The sequence below is a fragment of the Rhopalosiphum maidis genome, chromosome 3, assembly GCF_003676215.2.
Source record: "Rhopalosiphum maidis isolate BTI-1 chromosome 3, ASM367621v3, whole genome shotgun sequence".
NCBI lineage: Eukaryota > Metazoa > Arthropoda > Insecta > Hemiptera > Aphididae > Rhopalosiphum > Rhopalosiphum maidis.
This window is the reverse complement of record NC_040879.1, coordinates 8,465,305-8,484,443: the sequence shown is the minus strand read 5'-3', so window position 1 is coordinate 8,484,443 and position 19,139 is coordinate 8,465,305.

The following is a 19,139-nucleotide window of genomic DNA, read 5'->3' as shown; positions in this document are numbered from 1 at the left end:
GGAGGCCAGCATGGTGGGCCACAAGGTTGTCCACTGTAACCAACTTGCCCGTCGCATGTTCTAGTAGATGCCGTTCTTCATCCTCTCTCACCTTCTTCCCTGCCACCTCCATGTCCTTGAGGGCTTTGTACGTGCCCTCATCCGCCGGCTTCACCAGAATGTCGCCTCTCGGGAGCGTTGTAGCCATGCTGATCCTGGGGGCCCCAACCCCCTTAACCAGGTCGGCCCAGAGTTGCCTCTTGGCCTCCCCGGAGCCCGCCTCGCCAACCGACACGATGAAAGCTCGGGCCGGAGCCTTTGCCTTCACCTTATCAATGGCTCGACGCGTCTTATCAGGAGCCGACGGCCCCACAGTCTCGGCAGTCTTGAGGGCCTTCTTCCTCTTCTTCTTGGACACCACCTCGGTGAATGTCCCTTCGGCCTTTTCCTTCTTCTTCTTAGGGGGCTTTGTTTTCGCCCCCACCTTCTTCTTCTCGGTGACCTTAACCGTCACCCTCTCCGCAGCCCTGCACACATGCCCAGTCCTGGCCTCCTCGATCCTTCCCAGCAGAACGGTGTTCTGCCGGCAAGCCTCATCCAAGAGCACCTCGTACCTATCTCTGATATCCAAGATTGACCGCTGAGCGGCCGCCGACAACTTTTTCTTCTCCTTCTCGGCGAGAAGGAGCTTGTCCAAATCTCTTCCTATGATCCTAACCTTTTCCGGGAAGGAGGACGCCCTGGCCTCAGGTCGACAACCGCCTACCTCCATACCAGCCTCCTCCATACCCGGTCTTAATTGGATACCGTCAACCGCCTCTGGGTTGCCCGGCACCAACACCCCCTCCACTCCCCCAGCACCCGTCAAGGACATGTCCAGGAGGCTCATACCTTGCGGTGCTTTTCCCTGCTGAAAAGCCTTAACCTAATATCCGTTCGTGGTGTAGTTTCCAAGTGAAAATTCACTTGTACTAGTAACACCAGTCACAGTAATGAAAACCTAACACCTTACCTGTGCGCCGACTGCACCTCTGGAACTGAACCGGATACAGCGCCCTAACGGGCTTTATACAGACCGACTCAAAAACGACACCGGTCTGTTCGCGCACTTGTAAGTGGGACAATTGTCGAATTGCCCCCTACGCGGTTGGGACGAATCAATCTCTCCCTGGCTCAACGGAGCCCACTAACGCGACGAGCGCCAGTTATCACTTTTTAACCTCCACCTCCACGCGACCACCGCAAGTGATAAGAACGGTACGCAACGGTTCGCACCAGCCGCACCAAGCGCCGCCAACGGGCCACGCCCTAATTTTTCCCGCGCGGAACGGCGTCCTTTCGCACACCGAAACTTTAAAAGGACTAAACGATCCAACAAAGCGCGCGAAGGTACGACGTCTAGAAGAGCCGCGGTTGGCCTTCAAAGAGCGTCACGCCAAAAACGCTAGGAAAAACGCTACGCACTCGCGACCGATTTGGAAAGATGCGTCGTTAAAAGACTAATTCAACGATGAAAAGTCCGACGCAAAATTCCTACAAGGACTGGAGATACGCGGAAAAGCGTTTCCGCCTACCGGGCGTAAACACGTGTTTACGCTTACGATAAGCTTAAATCGCCGTCACGCCTCTCAACCCTGACCTATTTTCGCGCGCGATACACCAGCAGAAGCGTCTCTTTGAGACGAAACTTTTGGTGTATGGTACGCAAAAAACTAACACGAATAGCCTGCCGAAATAATAAATCTTCCGGGAGCTATGTCCGCGCACGACCGATGCCAACACTGAACTGTAAATAGGGACAGTGAGAATCCCGTTAATCCATTCATGCGCATTACAAATAAGATGACGAGGCATTTGGCTAGTTATCAGATATAGGAGCTCGTATGTACAACGGTTATCAGCCGAAGCACGCCTAAAGCGCCGAATCTTACCCCTTTAATTAGCCAGAGTGAGAATGAGTGATGGTAACCAGGGGTAGACCCGGGATATCATCATTTACTGCCTACCTGGAGATTGAAGCGGAGGTTGTCTGAGGGAGAGGAAGGTCATTAAGTGGAAACAAAAAGGAAGGTGATGGATGAGGAGGCTATCAATGTTGTCGCGGGTAGGCAGGGTATCACCCGACACCAGACTGCGTCGTCGTGTCATTTTTGGTGTTAAAAGTATGCCAGTTGGATCTGACCAGCAGTCAGGTTACAGGGGAGTCGACGCCATAGACGAGCCGGAAACCCGTCCGGCCGGGGAGCAGTTGCTTTGCTCGGAAGACACTCAGTGACTTCCTCGGGCGATATTGCATCAAATATCGTTGCGATCTGCGGTGAGCCGTGTGTGTTAAAAGATACGGCCGGGGTCTGGGGTCGAGATTCACAATTACCCTCAATAATGGGAACCCAGTATTTTGTCATCTCTTTCGCAGGAGGCATTAATGCCCCTTGGTCTATCCCCGTCAGAACTCGCTCTGCAACGCTAGATGCGTTTTTGCGCCATTCGGTGACGTTCCGCCTGTAACAAGCTGTTTTCAACGCTTTCTTGTTTAACGGCCTGCGTCCAGCGCTATTGCCTGCGCCGGGAATGGTGCCCGGTCGCCTACCTCCCTTACTCGTTTTCTTACGGGAGTTATTGCAGTTATATTCTATGTACCACGCAACTATTGCGTGGCACGGGTCCAAAGATTGCTCAACTAGGCGTCGTGCAGCTATAAGGAGCTTATGTGCTCCATGACCTGACACGGTTGATAGTAAGTCAACCACCTTTTGACCAGCTATTTGGGCTGGACTCAATCGATCTGACGTACACGATCGGTCATTAGCTGCCGCACTGCCATCCTCATCCATAGGCAGCGCTTGTGCATCACTTGTATTGGATTCCACCGGTACCGTCTCAGTACTTGGTACCAACGGGTCCCCATTAAGACAGGCGAGGTGAGTCGCCACCATTTCGCGGTGCTTAAGGGTCTTTCGCCGCCCCTTTATGGATTCTTGGGTGCGGCCCCGATGCTTAATATAAAGCTGGCCGTTAATCTGGCCGGGTGGAATGCCATTGAATACAAGTTCAGCTTCAAGTGCTGCGAACAATCTTTGTTCCTCGACGGGCCATCGAGCTTTGCTCCTGGCCACGTCTATACGGTCATTGGCTTCACGCATATGGGCACTACTCATGTGGACACCGACACCAATCTTGGTGGCATAACTATTTGTACAAAAACGACACTTGTACGCGGAGGTTGACGGGGCGACAGACCCGACTACTTCCGCACCAACACGGTTGCTACCGCCTGCTGTTTGGGATGCGGTAGCAATCCGAGGCTCAATATTATAATTAATCAATTGTGTTGGTAAGAAAAGGACCGTGACGCATGACTGCGTCAAGGAAGGTGATGGATGAGGAGGCTATCAATGTTGTCGCGGGTAGGCAGGGTATCACCCGACACCAGACTGCGTCGTCGTGTCATTTTTGGTGTTAAAAGTATGCCAGTTGGATAGGGTGCCCTTCAGAACTCGTGTGACGAGTCCCTCTAGCAGGCCCTAACTCAACCCAAGCGCCCGAAGGCTCTGGAAACTCGAGGATTCCCAGACCGTTTTTACGTCGGTCGAATGGTGTCGTGCCCGGATCGCAGATTTTAAATCCACTCGGTCAGAATACTTCTCGAGTGCCAATGCGCAGTTCCGATACCCGAAACGATTTGTACATCGCATATAACGGAAATTCGGCCTCTTGTCTCGTCGCTAATCGTTGCGACAATGTCCGGCTTCAGATTTCCGCCGTGCAGCTTATAGAGGTGCTCTGACTCTATTTCGTAACCCTTGTCCCATAAACCGCCCGCGATGCGTTTAGCAACGCAGTCATGACGCAGTACGCGACCATCATGCGTCCGAGGACAGCTCTGTGCTATGTGAGCAAGCGTCTCCGCCGGGGCGAAACAGGCCCGGCAATGAGCCAGACCAACGCGCCCACGGTTTACCCGCTTGCGAGTCGGCAACGCTTTGATACGAATCCGAGCGTAGTCTTTGAAGTCCGACGACATGATGCCGTCAGGACGTCTCAACCACGCTACGGATGCCGACTCTTCTGAACATGACTTCAATTCAGAGCCATCAACGGACGAATGTAGTTGCTGCGCATAACTAGGCTTGAGACGGTGACCCTCGGTCAATCGACGCGCGGACGCCAGAGCGGTATGGCCGTGAAGCCGTAACGCCTCGCGGACGGAGGCGAGCGACGAGTTCTCAAGTCTTACAAGACGGTTCATACGGTTACGAGGTACGAATAGAACAAAATCGGGAATACCCAAGCCACCCGCCGATGTTGGCGAGTGAATGTACAATTTTGGGCAAGAAGTGGGGAGGTCCAACCAACGCCTGACTGCGCGGCGCGTCTCGCGAGCGAGACTGCGTAACTTGCGTACGGAGACCACCGAGAACGTCAGTCCGTGAACGAACTTCGGTAAGAGGTAATCGCATTTGCGCTTTCATCGGCTCCGTGGAGATCCGATTAAGCGCCGTTACATACGCCGCGGAATCGAAGGCATCGATTCTACTCCCTGCGAAACCCACGCCTAGATACCGCCATAGGGAGGCAACGTCAAGTGTCGGGAGGTCGATACCACTAAGGGTATAGACCTCGTCGACAGTCTTCACTTTGCGGTCCCGTCCGGATGGCACCAGGGTGAGAGTCGCACACACACTTCAGCGGATTAGCCTTAAGACCCGCTACACTCAATCGGTCCGTGAACGCTTCGCATGCTCTTCGTAACCCCTCAGGCGTTTCCGCAAACAGAATTACGTCGTCTGCAAGGCAATTGCGTTCACTACGGATTTACCCAGAGTGTAGCCAACTGCTTCTGGTATTGCTAGTAGACCACTGTCTACCACCAGATTAAATAAAAGCGGGGTCCCCCTGCCTGACGCCACTTCGTGGGAAGAGCCCCCGCGTAGCTTGCCCGCCGACCCGAAGAAAAGTCTCTGAATGTTCGTATGTATCGCGAATGTAGTCTACGAAGCGCTGGTCCAAGCCAACGCGACGCATCGCGGACGTTATGGAGTCGTGGGACACCGTGTCGAACGCCTTCGATAAATCGAGGGACGCAAGACACAGGCCCTTGCACGACGGGCGGGCGTCCATCAAGACCGACTGTAAGAGGAAAAGATTTTCTGCCACACCATCAGCCCTTCTGAACGCGCGCTGCCGTTCATCCACCAGAGACAATTTTTCCAGGCGTCGAGCAAGGATACGATGGAAATGCCTGATAGCCACCGACGCGATCGAGTTCGGCCGGTAATTACCAGGACATTGAGGGTCTCCTTTCTTCGCCACAAAGACGGTACGGGACTTCACCAAGATAGGAGGCAAAGAACCGTAGGCGACAAACAGGTTGAAAAGACCAGCAGTCAGGTTACAGGGGAGTCGACAATCGATTTGGGGCGTATATATATATTAAATTGGTTTGGGGCCGATGTGCAATGCACACCTTGCACACCCGGTAGTTGCGACACTGGTTAAGAGTCCTCTTAAGTTTTTAATATATTTTAAATGATTAATAGGTACCGTATAATATTCCTGTGCGACAACAGAGTACTTATAATAAATTTGTAGCCCACAAATAACGTACAGTTCCACATCTTCATCATTTAAAATGGGGAACTGCACTATGGAGTCCTCATTCAGTACTATAGATACATACTCAATATTAGCAACTGGATATCTGTTCAATTAAATATTGTACATTATTAATTTTATTTTTTTATTTTTTACTAATTTAAATTTAATATTTTAGGTAATTATTGTTTTATAAAAGACGTCATACTTACGACAAAAATGAGTAGTCATCACTGACTGTACACAAATGATGCCACCAATTTTCAATATTTTTAATGAAATTAAAAAATTCTATATCTATAGCTTTAAGAACATTAAAATTAATATAACCACTCATATTGATTATCAATTTGTCTTCTTTTATAAATGATTCTGTTTGTTTAAAAAATATATTGATTTACTGCCTTATAATATCTAATTGGATTAAATTGGTTTTCATGGCAATCAATTTTTTGAAAAGATCACTGTATAATAATAAAAATATGTATTTCGAAATATAATTATTATATTTTTAAAATTTTTATACTTACTCATTAGTATTAGGAATGTTATTATGTAAGAATAAAGTTGTTATATAGAAATCTAAATCAGTTATAGAGGTTGATACTAGTCTGGAGAAATTACAATTGTGTGAATCAATATTATGTGGGGGGGGGGGGGTTGAAAAAAATTTGAAAAGGGAGCCAGAAAAAAAGAATTATTTGAATTTTGAAGAATATTTGATGATGATTTTAAAAATTTACAGTTTTAAAGAATTGAATTTGAATAGCATAATTTTGTGGTTTCTTTTATGATTTGACTAATTTTTTTTTTGCCTCATTTTTTACTGAAAGAAGAATTAACGAAGTTTTTAGAAAATATTAAAATGTTTTTATGATTCTTCTCCAAAATAGTATCAACCTCATTTGTAGACTCTATATAACTAATTAAATTGTTGATATTGCTGTATCTTGATAAGCTCTGTAAATATTATTTGTATATTATTATTATTGTTACTTTTTTCAGAATTGTTACATACTTTAGAATTATTGGTTACTCGAAACTGTATATCCGAAATTTGGTTGACAATAATTTGTTTAAGATAATTGGAGTCAACAAATTTACAACCAAAGCTATTTAAATAATAAAATAGCTGATCTATATCACAATGCTTTAAATCATTTAATGCGTTCGCAATTTTTGTAATCATGTCCTATAAATTATTAAGAAAAATTAATAACAAAAACCAATATTGTAAAAATAGTTAAGTATGAATAAAAAAACAGTTTTACATTATTTGCAAAATATTGCCTTTTCATTGGTGCTTTTGGAAAATGACTGATATTTAAATGCAGCAAAAATTCTTTGCGCATAGCGGACAATCAATAAGTAAAAATTTTGCATTTGACTTATCATTAATTTTATAATCATAAACAATTTTTTCATCGAAACCAACTGTAAAAAATAAAATTTTATTTCGTTAAGTATTGACTTCTTATTGCATTTATAACGGTAGATAAAAAGGCTAGGATCACCTGCTACATATTGTAATATATTAAAATTTATTATAATATTATCCGTGGCACGCTACAAACCTATTTAATTTTAATGTGTTAAATTGTCATAGAGTCACATATTTCTTCTTTCTTCGCCACAAAGACGGTACGGGACTTCACCAAGATAGGAGGCAAAGAACCGTAGGCGACAAACAGGTTGAAAAGACCAGCAGTCAGGTTACAGGGGAGTCGACGCCATAGACGAGCAGGAAACCCGTCCGGCCGGGGAGCAGTTGTTTTGCTCGGAAGACACTCAGTGACTTCCTCGGGCGATATTGCATGAAATATCGTTGCGAATTGCGGTGAGCCGTGTGTGTTAAAAGATACGGCCGGGGTCTGGGGTCGAGATTCACAATTACCCTTTTTTTTTTACGGTATCGCCATCAGGGGAGGGACTGCGTGAGCATTGCTACTCCCCTGACAGCATCGTTTATTAACATAACATTAATTTGACAGTTACAATAATTAACTACAAACTAGTTTACATCAAACTTACATACAACAATTATTACATAATGCGGGGGCATCTAACCACCCGGTGCTTTGGCCTTAGGCCTACAGGAGTAAACTTAATTATGGTAAGGTTTTTGCGCTTCAGTGTATTTCTGATTTCTCGAGCCGTCCACGACCGCCGCTCTGGAGTCACGTACGTTCCCTCCTCCTTGCCCTAGGGCCTCCTGGTTTCTCTCTTTCTCTTTCGTCACCTTCTATTTTTGTCATCACCGCTCTGGCGAAGTCTCTGACGGCCTGCCAATTCGCGGGGGAGGCCAGCATGGTGGGCCACAAGGTTGTCCACTGTAACCAACTTGCCCGTCGCATGTTCTAGTAGATGCCGTTCTTCATCCTCTCTCACCTTCTTCCCTGCCACCTCCATGTCCTTGAGGGCTTTGTACGTGCCCTCATCCGCCGGCTTCACCAGAATGTCGCCTCTCGGGAGCGTTGTAGCCATGCTGATCCTGGGGGCCCCAACCCCCTTAACCAGGTCGGCCCAGAGTTGCCTCTTGGCCTCCCCGGAGCCCGCCTCGCCAACCGACACGATGAAAGCTCGGGCCGGAGCCTTTGCCTTCACCTTATCAATGGCTCGACGCGTCTTATCAGGAGCCGACGGCCCCACAGTCTCGGCAGTCTTGAGGGCCTTCTTCCTCTTCTTCTTGGACACCACCTCGGTGAATGTCCCTTCGGCCTTTTCCTTCTTCTTCTTAGGGGGCTTTGTTTTCGCCCCCACCTTCTTCTTCTCGGTGACCTTAACCGTCACCCTCTCCGCAGCCCTGCACACATGCCCAGTCCTGGCCTCCTCGATCCTTCCCAGCAGAACGGTGTTCTGCCGGCAAGCCTCATCCAAGAGCACCTCGTACCTATCTCTGATATCCAAGATTGACCGCTGAGCGGCCGCCGACAACTTTTTCTTCTCCTTCTCGGCGAGAAGGAGCTTGTCCAAATCTCTTCCTATGATCCTAACCTTTTCCGGGAAGGAGGACGCCCTGGCCTCAGGTCGACAACCGCCTACCTCCATACCAGCCTCCTCCATACCCGGTCTTAATTGGATACCGTCAACCGCCTCTGGGTTGCCCGGCACCAACACCCCCTCCACTCCCCCAGCACCCGTCAAGGACATGTCCAGGAGGCTCATACCTTGCGGTGCTTTTCCCTGCTGAAAAGCCTTAACCTAATATCCGTTCGTGGTGTAGTTTCCAAGTGAAAATTCACTTGTACTAGTAACACCAGTCACAGTAATGAAAACCTAACACCTTACCTGTGCGCCGACTGCACCTCTGGAACTGAACCGGATACAGCGCCCTAACGGGCTTTATACAGACCGACTCAAAAACGACACCGGTCTGTTCGCGCACTTGTAAGTGGGACAATTGTCGAATTGCCCCCTACGCGGTTGGGACGAATCAATCTCTCCCTGGCTCAACGGAGCCCACTAACGCGACGAGCGCCAGTTATCACTTTTTAACCTCCACCTCCACGCGACCACCGCAAGTGATAAGAACGGTACGCAACGGTTCGCACCAGCCGCACCAAGCGCCGCCAACGGGCCACGCCCTAATTTTTCCCGCGCGGAACGGCGTCCTTTCGCACACCGAAACTTTAAAAGGACTAAACGATCCAACAAAGCGCGCGAAGGTACGACGTCTAGAAGAGCCGCGGTTGGCCTTCAAAGAGCGTCACGCCAAAAACGCTAGGAAAAACGCTACGCACTCGCGACCGATTTGGAAAGATGCGTCGTTAAAAGACTAATTCAACGATGAAAAGTCCGACGCAAAATTCCTACAAGGACTGGAGATACGCGGAAAAGCGTTTCCGCCTACCGGGCGTAAACACGTGTTTACGCTTACGATAAGCTTAAATCGCCGTCACGCCTCTCAACCCTGACCTATTTTCGCGCGCGATACACCAGCAGAAGCGTCTCTTTGAGACGAAACTTTTGGTGTATGGTACGCAAAAAACTAACACGAATAGCCTGCCGAAATAATAAATCTTCCGGGAGCTATGTCCGCGCACGACCGATGCCAACACTGAACTGTAAATAGGGACAGTGAGAATCCCGTTAATCCATTCATGCGCATTACAAATAAGATGACGAGGCATTTGGCTAGTTATCAGATATAGGAGCTCGTATGTACAACGGTTATCAGCCGAAGCACGCCTAAAGCGCCGAATCTTACCCCTTTAATTAGCCAGAGTGAGAATGAGTGATGGTAACCAGGGGTAGACCCGGGATATCATCATTTACTGCCTACCTGGAGATTGAAGCGGAGGTTGTCTGAGGGAGAGGAAGGTCATTAAGTGGAAACAAAAAGGAAGGTGATGGATGAGGAGGCTATCAATGTTGTCGCGGGTAGGCAGGGTATCACCCGACACCAGACTGCGTCGTCGTGTCATTTTTGGTGTTAAAAGTATGCCAGTTGGATCTGACCAGCAGTCAGGTTACAGGGGAGTCGACGCCATAGACGAGCCGGAAACCCGTCCGGCCGGGGAGCAGTTGCTTTGCTCGGAAGACACTCAGTGACTTCCTCGGGCGATATTGCATCAAATATCGTTGCGATCTGCGGTGAGCCGTGTGTGTTAAAAGATACGGCCGGGGTCTGGGGTCGAGATTCACAATTACCCTCAATAATGGGAACCCAGTATTTTGTCATCTCTTTCGCAGGAGGCATTAATGCCCCTTGGTCTATCCCCGTCAGAACTCGCTCTGCAACGCTAGATGCGTTTTTGCGCCATTCGGTGACGTTCCGCCTGTAACAAGCTGTTTTCAACGCTTTCTTGTTTAACGGCCTGCGTCCAGCGCTATTGCCTGCGCCGGGAATGGTGCCCGGTCGCCTACCTCCCTTACTCGTTTTCTTACGGGAGTTATTGCAGTTATATTCTATGTACCACGCAACTATTGCGTGGCACGGGTCCAAAGATTGCTCAACTAGGCGTCGTGCAGCTATAAGGAGCTTATGTGCTCCATGACCTGACACGGTTGATAGTAAGTCAACCACCTTTTGACCAGCTATTTGGGCTGGACTCAATCGATCTGACGTACACGATCGGTCATTAGCTGCCGCACTGCCATCCTCATCCATAGGCAGCGCTTGTGCATCACTTGTATTGGATTCCACCGGTACCGTCTCAGTACTTGGTACCAACGGGTCCCCATTAAGACAGGCGAGGTGAGTCGCCACCATTTCGCGGTGCTTAAGGGTCTTTCGCCGCCCCTTTATGGATTCTTGGGTGCGGCCCCGATGCTTAATATAAAGCTGGCCGTTAATCTGGCCGGGTGGAATGCCATTGAATACAAGTTCAGCTTCAAGTGCTGCGAACAATCTTTGTTCCTCGACGGGCCATCGAGCTTTGCTCCTGGCCACGTCTATACGGTCATTGGCTTCACGCATATGGGCACTACTCATGTGGACACCGACACCAATCTTGGTGGCATAACTATTTGTACAAAAACGACACTTGTACGCGGAGGTTGACGGGGCGACAGACCCGACTACTTCCGCACCAACACGGTTGCTACCGCCTGCTGTTTGGGATGCGGTAGCAATCCGAGGCTCAATATTATAATTAATCAATTGTGTTGGTAAGAAAAGGACCGTGACGCATGACTGCGTCAAGGAAGGTGATGGATGAGGAGGCTATCAATGTTGTCGCGGGTAGGCAGGGTATCACCCGACACCAGACTGCGTCGTCGTGTCATTTTTGGTGTTAAAAGTATGCCAGTTGGATAGGGTGCCCTTCAGAACTCGTGTGACGAGTCCCTCTAGCAGGCCCTAACTCAACCCAAGCGCCCGAAGGCTCTGGAAACTCGAGGATTCCCAGACCGTTTTTACGTCGGTCGAATGGTGTCGTGCCCGGATCGCAGATTTTAAATCCACTCGGTCAGAATACTTCTCGAGTGCCAATGCGCAGTTCCGATACCCGAAACGATTTGTACATCGCATATAACGGAAATTCGGCCTCTTGTCTCGTCGCTAATCGTTGCGACAATGTCCGGCTTCAGATTTCCGCCGTGCAGCTTATAGAGGTGCTCTGACTCTATTTCGTAACCCTTGTCCCATAAACCGCCCGCGATGCGTTTAGCAACGCAGTCATGACGCAGTACGCGACCATCATGCGTCCGAGGACAGCTCTGTGCTATGTGAGCAAGCGTCTCCGCCGGGGCGAAACAGGCCCGGCAATGAGCCAGACCAACGCGCCCACGGTTTACCCGCTTGCGAGTCGGCAACGCTTTGATACGAATCCGAGCGTAGTCTTTGAAGTCCGACGACATGATGCCGTCAGGACGTCTCAACCACGCTACGGATGCCGACTCTTCTGAACATGACTTCAATTCAGAGCCATCAACGGACGAATGTAGTTGCTGCGCATAACTAGGCTTGAGACGGTGACCCTCGGTCAATCGACGCGCGGACGCCAGAGCGGTATGGCCGTGAAGCCGTAACGCCTCGCGGACGGAGGCGAGCGACGAGTTCTCAAGTCTTACAAGACGGTTCATACGGTTACGAGGTACGAATAGAACAAAATCGGGAATACCCAAGCCACCCGCCGATGTTGGCGAGTGAATGTACAATTTTGGGCAAGAAGTGGGGAGGTCCAACCAACGCCTGACTGCGCGGCGCGTCTCGCGAGCGAGACTGCGTAACTTGCGTACGGAGACCACCGAGAACGTCAGTCCGTGAACGAACTTCGGTAAGAGGTAATCGCATTTGCGCTTTCATCGGCTCCGTGGAGATCCGATTAAGCGCCGTTACATACGCCGCGGAATCGAAGGCATCGATTCTACTCCCTGCGAAACCCACGCCTAGATACCGCCATAGGGAGGCAACGTCAAGTGTCGGGAGGTCGATACCACTAAGGGTATAGACCTCGTCGACAGTCTTCACTTTGCGGTCCCGTCCGGATGGCACCAGGGTGAGAGTCGCACACACACTTCAGCGGATTAGCCTTAAGACCCGCTACACTCAATCGGTCCGTGAACGCTTCGCATGCTCTTCGTAACCCCTCAGGCGTTTCCGCAAACAGAATTACGTCGTCTGCAAGGCAATTGCGTTCACTACGGATTTACCCAGAGTGTAGCCAACTGCTTCTGGTATTGCTAGTAGACCACTGTCTACCACCAGATTAAATAAAAGCGGGGTCCCCCTGCCTGACGCCACTTCGTGGGAAGAGCCCCCGCGTAGCTTGCCCGCCGACCCGAAGAAAAGTCTCTGAATGTTCGTATGTATCGCGAATGTAGTCTACGAAGCGCTGGTCCAAGCCAACGCGACGCATCGCGGACGTTATGGAGTCGTGGGACACCGTGTCGAACGCCTTCGATAAATCGAGGGACGCAAGACACAGGCCCTTGCACGACGGGCGGGCGTCCATCAAGACCGACTGTAAGAGGAAAAGATTTTCTGCCACACCATCAGCCCTTCTGAACGCGCGCTGCCGTTCATCCACCAGAGACAATTTTTCCAGGCGTCGAGCAAGGATACGATGGAAATGCCTGATAGCCACCGACGCGATCGAGTTCGGCCGGTAATTACCAGGACATTGAGGGTCTCCTTTCTTCGCCACAAAGACGGTACGGGACTTCACCAAGATAGGAGGCAAAGAACCGTAGGCGACAAACAGGTTGAAAAGACCAGCAGTCAGGTTACAGGGGAGTCGACAATCGATTTGGGGCGTATATATATATTAAATTGGTTTGGGGCCGATGTGCAATGCACACCTTGCACACCCGGTAGTTGCGACACTGGTTAAGAGTCCTCTTAAGTTTTTAATATATTTTAAATGATTAATAGGTACCGTATAATATTCCTGTGCGACAACAGAGTACTTATAATAAATTTGTAGCCCACAAATAACGTACAGTTCCACATCTTCATCATTTAAAATGGGGAACTGCACTATGGAGTCCTCATTCAGTACTATAGATACATACTCAATATTAGCAACTGGATATCTGTTCAATTAAATATTGTACATTATTAATTTTATTTTTTTATTTTTTACTAATTTAAATTTAATATTTTAGGTAATTATTGTTTTATAAAAGACGTCATACTTACGACAAAAATGAGTAGTCATCACTGACTGTACACAAATGATGCCACCAATTTTCAATATTTTTAATGAAATTAAAAAATTCTATATCTATAGCTTTAAGAACATTAAAATTAATATAACCACTCATATTGATTATCAATTTGTCTTCTTTTATAAATGATTCTGTTTGTTTAAAAAATATATTGATTTACTGCCTTATAATATCTAATTGGATTAAATTGGTTTTCATGGCAATCAATTTTTTGAAAAGATCACTGTATAATAATAAAAATATGTATTTCGAAATATAATTATTATATTTTTAAAATTTTTATACTTACTCATTAGTATTAGGAATGTTATTATGTAAGAATAAAGTTGTTATATAGAAATCTAAATCAGTTATAGAGGTTGATACTAGTCTGGAGAAATTACAATTGTGTGAATCAATATTATGTGGGGGGGGGGGGTTGAAAAAAATTTGAAAAGGGAGCCAGAAAAAAGAATTATTTGAATTTTGAAGAATATTTGATGATGATTTTAATAATTTACAGTTTTAAAGAATTGAATTTGAATAGCATAATTTTGTGGTTTCTTTTATGATTTGACTAATTTTTTTTTTGCCTCATTTTTTACTGAAAGAAGAATTAACGAAGTTTTTAGAAAATATTAAAATGTTTTTATGATTCTTCTCCAAAATAGTATCAACCTCATTTGTAGACTCTATATAACTAATTAAATTGTTGATATTGCTGTATCTTGATAAGCTCTGTAAATATTATTTGTATATTATTATTATTGTTACTTTTTTCAGAATTGTTACATACTTTAGAATTATTGGTTACTCGAAACTGTATATCCGAAATTTGGTTGACAATAATTTGTTTAAGATAATTGGAGTCAACAAATTTACAACCAAAGCTATTTAAATAATAAAATAGCTGATCTATATCACAATGCTTTAAATCATTTAATGCGTTCGCAATTTTTGTAATCATGTCCTATAAATTATTAAGAAAAATTAATAACAAAAACCAATATTGTAAAAATAGTTAAGTATGAATAAAAAAACAGTTTTACATTATTTGCAAAATATTGCCTTTTCATTGGTGCTTTTGGAAAATGACTGATATTTAAATGCAGCAAAAATTCTTTGCGCATAGCGGACAATCAATAAGTAAAAATTTTGCATTTGACTTATCATTAATTTTATAATCATAAACAATTTTTTCATCGAAACCAACTGTAAAAAATAAAATTTTATTTCGTTAAGTATTGACTTCTTATTGCATTTATAACGGTAGATAAAAAGGCTAGGATCACCTGCTACATATTGTAATATATTAAAATTTATTATAATATTATCCGTGGCACGCTACAAACCTATTTAATTTTAATGTGTTAAATTGTCATAGAGTCACATATTTCTTCTTTCTTCGCCACAAAGACGGTACGGGACTTCACCAAGATAGGAGGCAAAGAACCGTAGGCGACAAACAGGTTGAAAAGACCAGCAGTCAGGTTACAGGGGAGTCGACGCCATAGACGAGCAGGAAACCCGTCCGGCCGGGGAGCAGTTGTTTTGCTCGGAAGACACTCAGTGACTTCCTCGGGCGATATTGCATGAAATATCGTTGCGAATTGCGGTGAGCCGTGTGTGTTAAAAGATACGGCCGGGGTCTGGGGTCGAGATTCACAATTACCCTTTTTTTTTTACGGTATCGCCATCAGGGGAGGGACTGCGTGAGCATTGCTACTCCCCTGACAGCATCGTTTATTAACATAACATTAATTTGACAGTTACAATAATTAACTACAAACTAGTTTACATCAAACTTACATACAACAATTATTACATAATGCGGGGGCATCTAACCACCCGGTGCTTTGGCCTTAGGCCTACAGGAGTAAACTTAATTATGGTAAGGTTTTTGCGCTTCAGTGTATTTCTGATTTCTCGAGCCGTCCACGACCGCCGCTCTGGAGTCACGTACGTTCCCTCCTCCTTGCCCTAGGGCCTCCTGGTTTCTCTCTTTCTCTTTCGTCACCTTCTATTTTTGTCATCACCGCTCTGGCGAAGTCTCTGACGGCCTGCCAATTCGCGGGGGAGGCCAGCATGGTGGGCCACAAGGTTGTCCACTGTAACCAACTTGCCCGTCGCATGTTCTAGTAGATGCCGTTCTTCATCCTCTCTCACCTTCTTCCCTGCCACCTCCATGTCCTTGAGGGCTTTGTACGTGCCCTCATCCGCCGGCTTCACCAGAATGTCGCCTCTCGGGAGCGTTGTAGCCATGCTGATCCTGGGGGCCCCAACCCCCTTAACCAGGTCGGCCCAGAGTTGCCTCTTGGCCTCCCCGGAGCCCGCCTCGCCAACCGACACGATGAAAGCTCGGGCCGGAGCCTTTGCCTTCACCTTATCAATGGCTCGACGCGTCTTATCAGGAGCCGACGGCCCCACAGTCTCGGCAGTCTTGAGGGCCTTCTTCCTCTTCTTCTTGGACACCACCTCGGTGAATGTCCCTTCGGCCTTTTCCTTCTTCTTCTTAGGGGGCTTTGTTTTCGCCCCCACCTTCTTCTTCTCGGTGACCTTAACCGTCACCCTCTCCGCAGCCCTGCACACATGCCCAGTCCTGGCCTCCTCGATCCTTCCCAGCAGAACGGTGTTCTGCCGGCAAGCCTCATCCAAGAGCACCTCGTACCTATCTCTGATATCCAAGATTGACCGCTGAGCGGCCGCCGACAACTTTTTCTTCTCCTTCTCGGCGAGAAGGAGCTTGTCCAAATCTCTTCCTATGATCCTAACCTTTTCCGGGAAGGAGGACGCCCTGGCCTCAGGTCGACAACCGCCTACCTCCATACCAGCCTCCTCCATACCCGGTCTTAATTGGATACCGTCAACCGCCTCTGGGTTGCCCGGCACCAACACCCCCTCCACTCCCCCAGCACCCGTCAAGGACATGTCCAGGAGGCTCATACCTTGCGGTGCTTTTCCCTGCTGAAAAGCCTTAACCTAATATCCGTTCGTGGTGTAGTTTCCAAGTGAAAATTCACTTGTACTAGTAACACCAGTCACAGTAATGAAAACCTAACACCTTACCTGTGCGCCGACTGCACCTCTGGAACTGAACCGGATACAGCGCCCTAACGGGCTTTATACAGACCGACTCAAAAACGACACCGGTCTGTTCGCGCACTTGTAAGTGGGACAATTGTCGAATTGCCCCCTACGCGGTTGGGACGAATCAATCTCTCCCTGGCTCAACGGAGCCCACTAACGCGACGAGCGCCAGTTATCACTTTTTAACCTCCACCTCCACGCGACCACCGCAAGTGATAAGAACGGTACGCAACGGTTCGCACCAGCCGCACCAAGCGCCGCCAACGGGCCACGCCCTAATTTTTCCCGCGCGGAACGGCGTCCTTTCGCACACCGAAACTTTAAAAGGACTAAACGATCCAACAAAGCGCGCGAAGGTACGACGTCTAGAAGAGCCGCGGTTGGCCTTCAAAGAGCGTCACGCCAAAAACGCTAGGAAAAACGCTACGCACTCGCGACCGATTTGGAAGATGCGTCGTTAAAAGACTAATTCAACGATGAAAAGTCCGACGCAAAAGATTCCTACAAGGACTGGAGATACGCGGAAAATCCAACACGATTTGATCGCACTGATTGTGGACTTGCCGACCCTAAATCCATGTTGCTCTGCTGAAAGAGCGCCCCCCGTTTCCTCCTCCAGCCTGTCCACCACCAGTCGCTCCAGTACTTTTGACGGTACCGATAGCAGACTGACCGGTCTATATGACTTCGGAAGACTCGGGTCCCTGTCCTCACCCTTCTTGATGACTACGACCTCAGCTGTTTTCCAACAGTCCGGAAACTCCGACTTCCTGAGGCACTCCCTCATGACGCTGGTTAGTGGCGTACCTATAACGCCCCAGGCCTTCCTGAGTACCCCAGCGGTGATCCCGTCCAGTCCCGGAGCTTTGTTATGTAATGATTGAAAAAGTAATCCTAATTTGATCGGGGACGATTACATCTTTCTAGATTCATTACCTGTTAAATAATTATAATTTATTAATATTACCTCTCTGATTCTTGTGTCCACTCGCTTGCTGAAACCGCAATTCGTATTCAAGATGCAGCGTAAGGTGATGGATAGAAATATTGAAATAATTAAGCTTTTTTCATATTAACTATTATAATTTTATTTGACTTATTGTCACGAAACTTGACACACACGTTTTAATTTAATATATATTTATAACCGATATTTCACTTATGACATATTATTGTACGAACGATCTGAGTGGTTCTGTGTACTCGCCTTTACCGTCCGCACAATAATGTGTCAATGGTGCGAGTGCCTTGACCAGCAGATCGGAGTCCTTATATTCTAATGCATTGTTTTGTATGTGTGTGTGTGTGTGTGTGTGTGTGTGTGTGTGTGTGTGTGTGTGTGTGTGTGTGTGTGTGTGTGTGTGTGTGTGTGTGTACAATATTTTATCGTTAAATGGCTAATTATAATTATCTTAAAAGATATGATGGCTTATGTGCACATCATTACATCCACCCTAGCCTTTTTCTGATGCGTCCTCGCATCAAAAGTTGAGAATAACAAATAATTTTAAATCATAAAAGCATGAAAGTTAAACAATGAAAATTATAAAATTAGATACGTAATGTTTTTTTTTTTTTTTTTACACATTTGTTAAACATACTTATGAAAACATATAGATTAATAATAACAGTTACAATTATAGTTGTATAATGAAATATATATATAATATAAAAAGGTGTAATAATAATGTTACAAATGTGTACATGTTTTCAAAATAATAATTAATATGCAACATTACTAAGAATTTATTACATTTTTTTTTTTTTTTTAGATAGACATGTAGTATGACTGACTTGGTTGAGGGTTGAGTTGATTATGTTTCTTGGCATTTATATGGAATTTGCATATGACTGTGTAGTTGGATTTCAAACGCTTTAACTTGTTTATACGGATAATTTTCTGATGTTTGGATATATAGTTTTTTGTTTTGAGTTTATGATTGATTTATTTATTTTGCCTTGTGAACTGTGATTTTGATTCAAAATTAAAAGTGGTTGCTCTTGTTGTTTATCCTGTTTTTGTTGTTGTTGTTCTTTTTTTTTTTGCTTTGTGCATAATGAAATGAGTGATGCTTGTAAATATTCCTGCTATTAGTTTTATGCTTAAACCGAATGTTTGATATAAAAGAGAAATATTAATTCCTGTGTTAATGCATGTTAGAATTATTTTCCATACAAAGAATATTCCTAGCAAACCGGATATAAATTCGCCAAAGACGGTAAACCAGCCCCACATTTTTTTTAGTTTATTGTCAACCATATTGCTTATGGTGTTTTCGTCAATCAATGAGTTAAGATTTAATCTGTGATCCATCATTGTAAAGCCCATGGTTTGCCTTGCTAAGTTTTTTTGAGATGCTTCTATTTCTTGGGGTAGTACTAGATAT